Source organism: Pongo abelii, chromosome 18 (assembly GCF_028885655.2).
Source record: "Pongo abelii isolate AG06213 chromosome 18, NHGRI_mPonAbe1-v2.0_pri, whole genome shotgun sequence".
Classification (NCBI taxonomy): domain Eukaryota; kingdom Metazoa; phylum Chordata; class Mammalia; order Primates; family Hominidae; genus Pongo; species Pongo abelii.
The window spans coordinates 55,277,067-55,289,473 of NC_072003.2; the positions used below are offsets into that span (position 1 = coordinate 55,277,067).

Here is a 12,407-nt window from a genome sequence, read left to right on the forward strand (position 1 = left end):
AAATGTATGTTTGTGTCTTTTATGCATTTTCTAATTGGATTGACTTTTTGATATTGATATTTGAGAGTTATTTATATATTCTTTGTTTTGTTTTGTTTTGAGACATGGTCTCACTTTGCCACCCAGGCTAGAGTGCAGTGGCACAATCTTGGCTCACTGCAGCCTCAACCTCCCAGGTTCAAGTGACCTTCCTACCTCAGCCCCCCAAGCAGCTGAGAGTACAGGTGCATGCCACTACATTGGGTTAATTTTTGTATTTTTTGTAGACATAGGGTTTCGCCATGTTGCCCAGGCTAGTCTCGAAATTCCTGCCCACAAGTGATCCACCCGCCTCGGCCTCCCAAAGTGCTAGGATTATAGGCATGAGCCACCACGCCCGGCCAAGAGTTCTTTATATACTCTATATATTAATACTAGTTCTGTGTTGGATATATGTTTGCAATTATTTTCTCCCAGTATGTAGCTTGTCTATTTATCCTCATAACAGAATCTCACAGAACAAAAGTTTTTTAATTTTAATGAAGTCCAATGTATCAATGTTTCTTTGCATAGATTATGCTTTTGTTTAAAGACTATTTGCCTAACACTAGATCTTAAAGATTTTTTCCAATTTTTTTTAAGTTTTGTAGTTTAACATTTTACATTTAATGTCGTGAATCATTTTGGGTTAATTTTTGTATGATATGTGAGACATAGATCAAGGTTTTTCATTTTTGTTTTCCCTATTGATATCCAATTGCTCCAGCACCATTTGTTGAAAGGCTATCTTTTTTCTCCACTGAGTAGCATTTTTGCACCTTTGCCAAAAATCAGCTGGGCATATTTCTGTGATTCTATTTCTGTGTTCTCTATTATGTTCTAATGGTCTATGTGTTTATCCGTCTGCTAACATAATTAAGATGCAATCTTAATTACTGTAGCTATATAATAAGTTTTGAAACTGAGTAGACTGGTTCCTCCTATTTTATTCTTCTCTTTGAAAGTGGCTTTAGCTCTTATAGTTCTTTTGCCTTTCCATATACATTTTCAAATACTCTTATCTAAATCTACAAAAAAAATCCTACAGAAGTATTGATAGGAATTTTGTTAAACCTTGTCCTAGTCCATTTTGTGTTGCTGTAACAGAATACTTCAGGCTGGGTGATTTATAAAGAAAAGAGGTTTATTTAGCTCATGATTCTGTGGGCTTGGAAGCACAAAAGTATGGCACCAGCAGCTGCTCAGTTTCTGGTGAGGGCTTTCCTGTGGCATCACAGTATGGTGAAAGGTTGAAGGGGAAGTGGGCACATGTAAAGAGAGGAAAACCCCAGGGAATCCTGTATTTATAACAACCCATTCTCACGGGAACTAACCCATTCCAAGAAAACAAATCCAGTCTAGAACAAATCCAGTCTCCCACAAGCCAGAACTCACTCTACTGTGAGAATGGCACCAAGCCATTCATGAGGGATCTGCTTCTATGATCCAAACACCTCCTACTAGGCGCCACCTCTCAATACCACCACACTGAAGATCAAACTCCAACATGTGCTTTGATGGGGACAAACTCAGGTCATAGCAAACTTGTATATCAATTTGGAAAGAAATGACATCTTTACTATGTTGAGTTTTCCAATTCCTAAGTTTGTATCCTTCTCCACTTAGTTAGGCCTTTGATTTCCTTCATCAGTGTTTTGAACATCAGCAATGTTCAGAATGCAAGTTTTGTGCATGTTTTATTCGATTTACATGCAAGCATTTTATTTTTGAGCGATTGTAAATAGTATTTTCTTAATTCTGGTGTCCATGTGTTCATTGCTAGAATATAAAAATACAATTAACTTTCTAACAAACATTTATCTTGTGACCTTGCAAAACTAACTTATTAGATCTAGGAGTTTTGTTTGTTTTGTTTTTTGTATATTTCTTAGGATTTTCCACCTAGACAATCACGTTATCTGCCACTAAGAATACTTTCATTTCTTCCTTTCTTATATGTCTGTCTTTTATTTCCTTTTTCTGCCTTATTGCATTTGCAATATATTGAATGTGGTAAAAGCAGAAACCATTGTTCCATTACCAGTCTTAGGGAGAAATAATTCAGTCTTTTGTCATTAAGTATAATCTTAGCTGTAACTTTTTTCTATATGCTCTTTATCAAGTTGAGGAAGTCCCCCTCTACTCCTAGTTTTCTGAGATTTTTTGAAATGAATAGAAGCGGAATTTTGACAAGTGCTTTTTGGGCATTCATTGACATAATTTTGTAATTTTTCTTCTTTAGCCAGTTGATATACTGGATTATATTGGTTGACTTTCAAATATCGAACCAGCCTTTCATCCCTAGAATAAACCCCACATGGTCATCATGTACAATCCTCTCTCTCTCTCTCTCTCTCTGTGTGTATACTATCTGAATTCTATCTGCTAATATTTTGTTAAGGATTTTTGCATCTAAATTTATGTGGGGTATTAGTCTGTAGTTTTCTTTTTGTGTATTGTCTGTCTTGTTTTGTTATCTAGTTAATCCCAACTTCATAAAATAAAAGTGTTCCCTTCTTTTCTATTGTCTGCAAAAGATGTGTAGAATTGGTATTAATTTTTCTTTAAACATTTGGTAAGTTCTCCAGTGAAACTATCTAAGTCTAGAAACTTTTTTTGGGTGGAGTTTTTAAAATTAAGCACTCAGTTTTCTTTTTCTTTCTTTCTTTTCTTTTTTTTTTTTTTTTTTTGTCGCCCAGGCTGGAGTGTAGTGGCACGCAACCTCAGCTCACGGCAACCTCCACCTCCCGGGTTCAAGCAACTCTCCTGCCTCAGCCTGCTAAGGAGCTGGGATTACAGGCATACGCCACCACACCTGCCTGATTTTTGTATTATTTGTAGAAACGGAGTTTCACCACGTTGGCCAAGCTGGTCTTGAACTCCTGACCTCAGGTGATCCACCCACCTCGGCCTCCCAAAGTGCTGAGATTACAAGTGTGAGCCACCATGCCCGGCTGCATTCTGTTTTCTTAGTTGAGGACTATTCAAATTATTTAATTAATATTGGGTAAATGGCATTAGTTTATGTTTTTCAAGGAATTAACTCATTTTATCTAAGTTTTCAACATTAAATGTGTAAAGTTATAGATAGTATTTTGTATTATCCTTTTGATGTCTGCAGGATCTGTGTTAATATCACATTTTATTCTTGATATTGGTAATCCGTATCTTCTATTTTTTTCTTTGTTAGTCAATCAGTTCTTGGAGAGGCTTGTTGATTATATTGATTTTTGCAAAGAATCAGTCTATTGTTTAATTGATTTTCTCTATTGTTTTCCTATTTTTAATTCCACTAATTTCATCCCTTGTCTGTATTATTTCCTTCTTTCTGTTTGCTTTGGTTTTATTTTGCTCTTCTTTTTCTAGGTTCCTGAGGCAGGAGCTTAGAATATTGACTTTAAGCTTTTTCTCTTTCCTAGTGTGTGTGTATTTCTTTTTTCTTTTTTTTTTTTTTGAGATGGAATCTTACTCCTTTGCCCAGGCTGGAGTGCAGTGGCACGATCTCAGCTCACTGCAAATTCCACCTCCCGAGCTCAAGCAATTCTCCTGCCTCAGCCTCCCGAGTAGCTGGGATTATAGGAATGCACCACCACGCCCGACTAATTTTTGTATTTTAGTAGAGATGGGGTTTTGCCATGTTGGCCATACTGGTCTCAAACTCCTGACCTCAGGTGATTCGCCTGCCTTGGCCTCCCAAAGTGCGGGATTACAGGTGTGAGCCACAGCCACCCAGCCTTTCTTAGTATATATATTTAGTGCTACATATTATTTTTCAGCACTGTTTTAGCTGTGTTCTACAAGTTATCATATGTTGCATTTTCATTTTCTACAATTTATTATATTTTTAAACTTTCCCTTGAGAAATATTCTTTGACCCATGGATTATTTAGAAGTCTGTTTTTCAGTGCCAAAGTATATGGAGACTTTCCTGTTATTTTTCTGTTATTAATTTTTAGTTTGATTTCATTGTGGTCAGAGAACACACTTTCTATAATTTCACTTCATTTAAATTAGTTGAGATTTGTTTTATGGCCCAGGATGTAGCCTATCTTAGTATGTGATCATGGGCACTTGGAAACAATGTGTATTCTGTTGTTGGATGGTGTGTTCTGCAAATATCAGATTAGATTCTGTTGATTGATGATGTCATTAAATTCTTCTATATCCTTGTTCGTTTCTGTCTAATTGTTCTATAAATTTGTAAGAGAGTGATGTTGACGATTCCAGCTGTAATTATGGATTTGTCTATCCCTCTTTTCAATTCTGTTTTTGTTTCACATATTTTGCAACTCTGCTGTTCAGTGCATGTGTATTTAGGATTGCTATGACTTATTGGTGGTCTGACCCTTTTATGACCTTTCTGTTTCTGGTAATATTCTTTGCTCTGAAGTTTATTTTATCTAATATTAATATAGCCACTCCTGCTTTCCTCTGATTAATATTTATATGATATATCTTTTTCCATTCTTTTAATTTTGACCTGCCTATATAATTACATTTGAAGTGAGTTGTTAGACAGTAGATAGTTTCAATATGTGTTTTAATTCACTCTGCCAATCTCTGTCTTTTACTCTATTATAAACCATTTATATTTAATGTAATTACATGTACAGAAGGGCTTAGGTCTGCCATTTTGCTTTCTGCTTTCTGTTCTCTCTATTTTGGGTTCTCTGTTTTCTTCTTCCTGCCTTCTTTTCTTTTCCCTAACTTTATTCCTGTTTTCCTGCCTCCTTGAACATTTATTACATTTTTATTTATGCTTTTTGAGTATATTTTTATATAGCTTTTTACTTGTTAATTGTTACTTTAGGTATTGCATTATATATACATAGCTTGTTACATTCTAATAGTGTCATTTGACCAATTTGGGTGAAGTATAAAAAACTTACCTCCTTTAACATGTCCTTACCTTCCCCCATTTAAATACAATTATCTTAAATGTTTTCTCTACATACACTTAGAATCACATTATGCAGTTTTATAATTTTTAGTTTAACTGTCAAACATAATTTAGAAAACTCAAGGAAAGAAGGAAAGTCTATTGTATTTACCTGTATTTTAGCTTTTATTTTTTCTTCCTGGTGTTCCAAGGCTCCTTCTTTTACCATTTACTTTCCATTTAGAGAACTTCATTTAGCCATTTCTTTAGGGTAAGTCTGCTAGTGATAAATTCTATTAAATTTCCTTCATTTGAGAATATCTTCATTGCCCCCATTCATTCCTGAAGGATACTTTCACTGGATATTGAATTCTGGGTTGATAGTTCTTTTCTTTCAGCATTTGAAGAAAAAAAAAAACAACAAAACAAAAAAAAAAACACTGTACTGCTTTCTTCTGGCCCCCATGATTTAAGATAAAAAAAGTCTGCTATTATGTTGTTTACTTGCTTGCTTATGTGTTTTTCCCCTTCAGGTAAGATGTCATTCTCTGCCTGCTTTCAGGACTTTGTCTTTAATTTTCAGAAGTTTAATTATTATGAATCTTGACATGAATTTCTTTGGATTTGTCCTGTTTGTGGCTCAGTAGATTTATGTCTCTTGCCAAATTTGGGAAGTTTTCAGTCATTACTTCTTTCAGTGCTTTGTCATCTTCAGTCTCTCCTGTTCTTTTGGTATCCTGATAACATAAATGCTGGATGTTTTATTGTAGTTCCACAGGTCACTGAAACTTTTTTAAGTCTATTTTCTCTGTGTTATTTAAATGAGTTATTTTTATTGTTCTGTCTTCCAGTTCACTGATCCTTCCTTTGTCACTTCCATTCTGTTAAACCTAGCCACTGAGTTTATTACTTGTTATTTTACTTTTCATTTTTCATATAGTTCTTTACATCTTCTATTTCTTTGCTGAGATTGTCTTTTTTTTATTTGTTTCAAGCATGTTTATATTGCACATTGAAGCATTTTTATCATGGTCACTTTAAAAATCTTTGTCAGACGTTTCTAATATCTCTGTCATTTTAGCATTGGCCTCTATTGATTGTTTTTCATTCAGTTTGAGATCTTTCTGGCTGTTGGTATGAAAAGTGATTTTTTTAAATTGAATCTTGAACATTTTTTATTAAGTGATAAGACTTTAGATCTCATTTAAACCTCTTGTTTTAACTTCATTTCTTTAATGCCACTTCAGCAGGGGGAGGAATAGCACTTGCTAGTTACTGGCAAATGGAGGTAAAAGGCCAGATTTCCCACTGAGCCTTTCTTGACACCCAAAGTGATGATGCAGGTTGTGGGGAGAGTTCCTTGTTACTTCCTGGCAGTGGTAGGAGCTCTGGCTCCCCAGGTGGTCTCCATTAACACTTGGGTTGCATGGTTTTATTACTGCTGGCTGATAGTGAAAGTCCTGACTCTCCACCAGACCTCCTCCTATACCACCCTAGCAGGGAGGGAAAGAGAACCTCACTACTGCCAGATGAAGACAAAAGTCAATGCCACAAAGTTCCACAAGTGATCTCCACCAACACATGGTTGAATGGAGGAGGAAGGTGAAGAGCTGGTCATGCAAGTTCTCTACTTGGCTCAATCTGACACCACCCTGATAAGGATGTTGGGTGCCTTATTACACCCTCATGGAGGGTAGAACTCAACGCTCTCCACTTGGCCTTTGTTGACATGGCTGTGGACAGGACCACAGTTTTTCCTGTAATATTTGGCTGGAGTATAATAGCTATTGTCTAAAAGTTTTCTGTGTTGCTAGGCTGCCCCTTTCCTGGTACATCAGCCAAAGATAACTTTTGTTGGGGCTTAGTTTTTCTGTGCCCACTCGCGTTTCTGGCTTGTTGACTCCTTCAATTCCAAGTCTGGGATATATGACCTAAAAAGAAAGCCCAGGGAACTCACCGGTATGTTACATCTTGATTCCTGAGATCCTAAGTCTGTCTTCTTCTCTCCACTTTTCAAAGTCTTCTTATGTTTGTGTTATATATACTATCCAGGATTTTAGTTGCACTTATTAGGAGGAATAGGGGAATGTGTAACTACTCCATTTGTCCAGAAGCAAGAGTCTTTCACAGTCTATCTTTAAAATTTGAATTTGTTGCCAACATAAGTTTTCAAATGTGAGAATTCAGATATATGGCTTCTCTTGAAAACTTGGAATATTTGGCAATATTGGGCCCACATTCCAGAATGGAAGTAAATGGCTAGAGCTGCATTGTCCAATATGGTATTCCACTAGCCACATATGGGCTATAAACATTTAAAATTAATTAAATTAAGTAAATAAAAATTTTAATCCCTCAGTCATACTGGCCACATATGACTAGTGACTACTGTATTAGACAGTTCCGCTACAGAACATTTCCATCATGAAGAACAGAAAGTTCTTCACACAGCACTGGTGGGAACATGCATGTCCCAGTATGCCATATCCTTACCACGTGATAATATATTAGGTTATGTCATTCATTTACCTCACCTGCTGAAACATTTGTATTTATAATCCCTAGTTTACAGGGTAAGTAGGATTTTTGACTTACGGAGATGCAGAGGTAAGCGTTCCAAGTGGAAAGCCCAGCAGGAACAATAAGACAGGTGGGAGGAGCTGTGGCCCTAGAAAATCAAGGCAGTTAGATTTGGACAGAGATTAAGAGAGCAATAGGGAAAGAAAAGCAATGTAGAGGCAGGGCGCGGTGGCTCACTCCTGTAATCCCAGCACTTTGGGAGGCCAAGGAGGGTGGATCATGAGGTCAGGAGATCGAGACCATCCTGGCTAACAGGGTGAAACCCTGTCTCTACTAAAAATACAAAAACAAAGAATTAGCCGGGCATGGTGGCGGGTGCCTGTAGTCCCAGCTACTCGGGAGGCTGAGCCGGGAGAATGGTGTGAACCCGGGAGGCAGAGCTTGCAGTGAGCCAAGATTGCGCCACTGCACTCCAGCCTGGGCAACACAGTGAGACTCCATCTCAAAAAAAAAAAGAAAAGAAAAGCAATGTAGATATTAAAGACTCACAGAGAGGATGTAATAATAGTACCCATTTTGCCTCCAACTAGTTTTGTGGCTGGGCTAAGAGGAGACCTTGCCAATCTCACCTTGGATCACTTGCCCTTTTGTTCTCTAAGCCCCAGCTTACACTGGCTGTCTCTCAGTTCATTGGATGTCCCAAGTAACTTCCTTCTTTAGGATCTTTACATTGCCAAGGCCTCTGCCTGGACCACTCTGCACCCCAAGTTTCAACCCTACATGCTGGGCCAACTCCATTTAACCAGCAAACTCCCCTGGCCATTTGTACTCATAGCCCCACATTCAAGTCCATGGCACTCATCACAGTGTATATTTATCATCAACTGGAGTATGTACTTATCTGTTTCTCTCTCTCCCCCTATTTAGCTGTGAGTTTCATGAGAGCCAAGACCATGGCCATCTTTTTCCACTGCTGTATTCTCTGAATAAGCAGAGTGCCTACCACAGAGTAAACACTGGAGCAAACATTGATCGCTAAAGTTATGAAAGTTCTTCAGACCTTAGTTACTGCGTCAGCAAAATGGGGGCAATAGTAACAACTGCCCTTGCATTACAAACATATTAGGAGTATAAAATAAGATAGATTATTTTTACATTTAAGACCAAAAAGCTATAAACATTTTTATTATCGAAAGGAAAGGTGTTAGTTAAATAGTAACCAACTATGAGACTCTCTGGTGGCCCTGTTAGGTGGACACAGTATAAAACTCAGGAGCTTAGCTGTAAGCTGAGGTTGTTAGAAAGTGGCTGGACAACACTGCTATGAATTTTGCCCTCATGGTACCCAGTTGATTACTGAATGTTTTGTTTGGCACTAGGTCTAATAGCTTTTATTTTAATCTAAACCCTGATGGATTTCATTCCAGAGAGAGGTATATTTTATGTCTTAGGTAATTACTTCCAAGTCAATCAAAGAGCATCAAACCTTCTGGGCCTCAGTTTCCCCATTTGTTAAATGAGAATAATAATTGCTGTTGCTGTTCTGTTTAACTCACAGGTTTGTAAAGATCAACTGAGACAACTAATGGGAACACAGTTGACAAATTATAATGCACTGTGCAAATGTAGGGTGTTCTTATTTGGAAGTAGTATTTGGGCTTCTTGCCCCAGGGTGCTGTGTTTATAGGAGGATTGGCCCAAGGCCAACAGTGGTTTTACCATTAAAGAGTGTTCAATTTGAGTGACACTGAAAGAATTCTGAGTGTTGACCCCCAAAAAGGCCAGAAAGATAAGGAATGCATTGCAATCTTTGCTAGCGCTATTCCAACACCTGCAGACCCTGCCTGGGAAGGCCTTGGGGCAGTGACTGACCTGATTCACAGTCATGTATCTGGTGCTTTTGCTTCACTACCTGCAGTTAAGAACTTCAAAGGTAGAGTGGAATGATCCCAAGATGGATGGACCAACTGAGCCCCACAACTGGGCAAAGCCTTTTCTTTCATCTCAGCGTCCCTGCCCCAACCTGGGACAAGGTGAGGCTGGCATGTCAGCAGCATTCACCTCTCAGTACAGCAGAGGGCAGTGGTGCCTTCATCTTAGTCCACACCCAGGCCCAGTATGGAGGAGTGAGTCCTCCTGTGCACGTGTGCAGGTCAGGAGCATAGGCCAGGCCCTCTGATACCTGGGATAAGCACTCCTATCCTCCTCCTCCACCCCAGTGACTACCCCCAACCCCGCCATGGCCAAAATACATACTCACAGGTAGGCATAGAGACATGCAAGCATACACATACACACATATGCACAATCACATGCATACATGCATATACACACAAACACACATGTGGATACACACAGTAGGGAGTTTTCAAGTGAATCCCTACAAACTACTATAGCTTAAGCCATTTAACATCTATATTGAACAACAACAACAACAACAAGACAATTGCCTAAGGTTGAAAAGCCTGAAATTTCTTTTTAACTAAGCGAAGAGATGAGTCCATTCCACCAGACAACCAGGAGTTGGTGCAATTAAGTGACCAGGGTGCTGCAGTCTAGAGATCAAAGAACCTTTTCTAGCCCCAACCAACCATACCACTGTCTGATGTGACCTAAGGCCAAGTACTATCTTCCTGTGCTCCAGTTGTCTCTAACATGAAATAAGGACGTTGGTCTCAACATTCCATGCACACTTTAATCTCTATGGCTCTGTTCTCCCCTGCTTCCTTCATCTTCCCAATCACAGACAGGGGAGGTGTCCTGTCTTCGCTCTATTGCCCAATCCCTGAGAAACAGAGGACAGAAAGCCAGCTGAGCTGGAGGAGCTCCCTTCCTCCCTTCCGATGGTACTTAAAATGACTTTAGGCACCGATGGCATGTAGGGCATCATTTTAAGGTATATGGGTTTATTTGACTAAATTAGAAATCAGGAAAGAGGTCAAAAATGAAGTCAGATGACGATTTTAAAGGGAACTGAGTTCATTCTGTCTTTTGCTTTGGGTAGGTGGGATCCCATAGGAACCTGAGCTTCTGGGGAGATTTGGAGCTGGGGTGTTAAGCCTGCAGCTTTTTTGTTCTAGGAAATAGGTTTCAGAGGGATGGGCTAGAGAACCAGGACCAGATTTCAGCAAAATTATGAGGTCAGTGACATTTCTGTTCTGTGTTCCTTCCTCCCATTGAGGGCACCTTCATGACCCATTTTCGAGACAGCCATCCAATGGCTTCGTGGCAGACGCAACTCCCTCCTGACCGCTCCCAGGCTCTCTTCCCACCCCCGGAAAACTGCCCTGGTTAAGTCTCGATCTCTAGATGTCACCTGATTTCAATGTAGGAAAGTGGATTTGCGTCCCGAAAAACCACTTCACTTCAACAAAATAGGTAATACTATCTATGAGGGGCCAGACCTGCTAGGAGACAAGTAGGGCAAGACCCTGCCCTCAAGGGACTCCATGGGTGACATTCAACAATGTTCCTCCTTGTCTCCATTCCCTGACATTCAAGGCTGTGAACATGACTCTTTTAGGTGGACTTGAGATCCAAGTTGGCTTGAGGCCTGCCCTTCAACCATCCTCAGTCATCCAGGGGAAGCACGTGTCCTGCCAATGCTCATTCTCCACCATCTCCTTCAAATATTGAACATCTGAACCCAAGAGCTCACCATGTCTTTTCCATTTCCGATCACAGAGTTCAAATGCCCTGCTTATTGATAATGCACTTGGAAATCTGTTTTCTTTCTTCTCTAAGGGAATTGTGTAAAATGTCCATTTCCTCAAATCAAAACATTTCCAAGAGAATTAGCCAATTTGTTGACTTATTAAAAATAACAGCATTATAAGAGAATTGATGGCTTGGACTCTGCAGGAGAAAATCAGAAAATTAATTCTTCACAGATTCGTAACTTTCGAAGCACAGTAGTCTAGCGTGACGGAGTAATCATATGCTCCTCTGTTTTGCAAATGGGGCAACTGAAGTTCCCCCATGTCACCCAAAAGACCCACATAATCATATTCCATCATTGCTGAAGGTTTGAAAATGGTGCCCTTCTAACAGGGTGCCTGTCCTTGATCATTACCATGGTGACTGCTTTAATATGTCTGAGTGTGTCTGGGAGGATTGAGCAGTGACACTCAGTGGCTCTGTCCCATGCATGTTAAATGGGAAGAGCCTGGGGTGTCAGGCTTCTCATCTGAGCCCCCTATAGAGGACATGACTAGACATCAGGAGAGCAGGTTCTACTCCTAACAAGCTTTCTGCTGGTGGAGCTCTGGGAGCAGAGCCAAGCACCTCCTGCTCCAGGTCTCAATTTCCTCATCTGTAAAATTACGACTTTGGCTTGGAAGCAGGCTGCTCTTGAACCAATTCTGAACCATAATAAAGTTTTCCCTGAAATGAGGAAAGATGAGGCCTGCCTAGTGAGTTCCTCTTAAAGCCATATGTATTCTGTTTTAAGGACTGTCCTTTATCTTGACCACAGGTCTTGCTTACAGATAATGTTAAAACTTCACTTTAAAAAATTAAATAATGGTGCAAATAAATGATAGTTGAGTTTTGTTGCAAATAAATGATAGTTGAGTTTTGTTTTGTTTTTAATGTCTTAATTTGGCAAAATTAAAATTTGGCCCCAAAAAAAAAACCCCAGCAATTCCTTGTCAGTCCTCAAAATATCTTTAGAATTATACAGGTCTATGAAATTGAAAGAACTGGGAACCACTGGGTTGGATAGTCTCTAAGCTCCCTCCTGGCTGGGATTCTCACTGTGTCTGATCACCACACCTGTTAGTGGAAAGTCCAACACTGCCCTTACTAAGAAAAGTAGTTGTCCATTTTTCAATGTTTCAGTGGCTCTCAACTATGGCTGCACCTAGGTTCACGTAGCAGCCTTAAAAAGAGTATTGAATCCCCATCGCCCCTCACCCAAATAAATGGAATGGGAGTCCCTAAGAATGCAGCCCAGGAATGGGCACTTTGTTAAAATCTCTCCAGGTAGTCA

General features: G+C 39.3%; 1 long non-coding RNA gene across 2 annotated transcripts in view; it reads right to left on the reverse strand.

Annotated features, from left to right (window-relative positions):
* LOC100939848 (uncharacterized) overlaps positions 1 to 12,407 on the reverse strand; it is a 213,004-nt gene that overhangs the window by 47,391 nt on the left and 153,206 nt on the right. The window contains exon 2 of one of the 2 annotated variants that reach the window (XR_008514615.2): positions 7,493 to 7,565. The exons of the other annotated variant lie outside the window; for it this stretch is intronic. This is a non-coding gene — a long non-coding RNA (uncharacterized LOC100939848). The remainder of the gene's footprint in view (positions 1 to 7,492; positions 7,566 to 12,407) is intronic. 2 annotated transcript variants of the gene reach the window in all.